A 1,939-nucleotide genomic window follows, 5' to 3' on the forward strand; every position below is an offset into this window, starting at 1 on the left:
AGCCACGTCTGTCAAACTCGAGACTCGAGGTCTCGATCTTAAGAGCTATTTTTAGCAGTGTTCAAGACTCGAGGTCTCGATCAGAGACCGGGGAGGGTCTGAATTGTCAAGATGAGTCCACCTTTTCCTCTCATGGTGACTGAGAACAGATGTTCAAGTTCATCTTGATATCACTGTAAGTAATCCCCCTTTGCAGCTCACAATGTCTGCCACAAGACCTTGCAAAGCAGTGATGTGGATCCACTCACTGACTCATATTAATGCTTTTGCAACTTTCTTTTTGTCTTAAAATTCTGGGCCAAACTTCAAGAATTATCTTTCAACCACAGAAGTGTCAGCTGCAAAAATTCATGGTGCTGTGGTAGTTTTGACTTGGTTACGATATTCGACAGAGAATGACACAAGTGACCAAATGAAAACGTTGAAAAGATCATCAAAGTCATTACAGAAATCAGATATATCGATGTCAGACAAAGGATTAATTCAGAGTTACATATAGTGTCCCAATTGAATTGCTTTTGATACACTGCCACTAATAAAAAGTACGTGCACAGCAAAACAAACCATTTGTCGTCCAAAACTTGACGCACAGTTGGTTAACTTGGGTGCAACCCTGAATAAACTTAAGGCACTGGGTTTTTTTCATAGAAATTTTGAATAACTGCCCAGCTTGCAATATCATCTTGATGAGTGGGCCCTAGAAATTGTGGTAGGTAAACAAATTGTTTCTAATTCTTAATTAAGTGTGGAGGATCAAAGAGGACTGTGATTTTATCACCCTCATGATGAAAAAAAAAGGCTTTTCAGGGGTGAGACTTAGATTAGTGTTCTAAAACCGTCTGGTTGTATGGGCCTTGGTCACACGCAAACCTTCACCTTCAAACCAACATATTTCAAACTTTTAATGGCCTCTAACAATGGAACAACGAGCCGCACTTCCCGCACCAGGTGCGCGCTGATAAGGGAGCAGGTCAGCGGTTGACTGTCGGCTGACGCGCAGACATTCCCCCCGGGAGTTTCGTGAGCTCGCACGCTTTTCGCCGCATTGCTTTATCATAGTATTTATAATCATTGGTCTCGATCTTAAGAGCTATTTTTAGCAGTGTTGAAGTCATGGCCTCTCTAAACAGCCCACTTGAAGCAGCTTCCAAACTCGAAAATCGGAGTCGATTCCTCGACTCTTTTTCAGTTTTGGAATCGAGGCCTCGAGTCTTTTTGCCGTCGATCTTCCCCTGGCCTAGTACCGGTTATCAAAATGTACTAGTGAGCTGGATTTTCGGTCATGTCTCCTTATGTTTTATACATGCAGTAAGGCTATTTTCGACGATTCAGGGAAGACAACTGGTATCAGTGTTGCTTCACGTAGAGCTATATATTTATTTTTGTGGTATTATTCCCCTTATTGACGACGTTCTTGACAGGGAAGAGAACCACTGTTGCTTCCAGTAAGCTTAATTTTATTTACAGGTATTTATTTACCTGGCTTATCATCTATTTATCATTTTCAGGTAGGGTTCCCCCTGTTCAAGACGCACTTGAGTACCGCATTAATTCTTTTTTGATAGAATTAATTGTACAATATCACCATTTTGTCTTCTCTTGTAGCAATCCCCCCCCCCCCCCTTCCTCTCCTCCTCTCTCTTTTTTCTCTGTCTGTCTATCGGTCTGTCTATCTGTCTGTCAGTCTGTCTGTCTTTCGGTCGCTCTTACACACTCTCTCTCCCTCTTTCAATCTCCTGGCATGAGCAGCATTTTCTCTGCATCAACTCTGTGTGTGTGTGTGTGTGTGTGTGTGTGTGTGTGTGTGTGTGTATGTGTGTGTGTGAGTGTGTGTGCGCGTACGTGCGTGCCTTCTTGCGTGCGCGCGCACTGTGTGTGTGTGTGGGTGTGTGTGTGTGTGTGTGTGTTTGTGTTTGACAAAGAGCGTGAGCGCGAGAGA

This window comes from Aplysia californica, unplaced genomic scaffold (genome assembly GCF_000002075.1).
Source record: "Aplysia californica isolate F4 #8 unplaced genomic scaffold, AplCal3.0 scaffold00228, whole genome shotgun sequence".
Taxonomy (NCBI): domain Eukaryota; kingdom Metazoa; phylum Mollusca; class Gastropoda; order Aplysiida; family Aplysiidae; genus Aplysia; species Aplysia californica.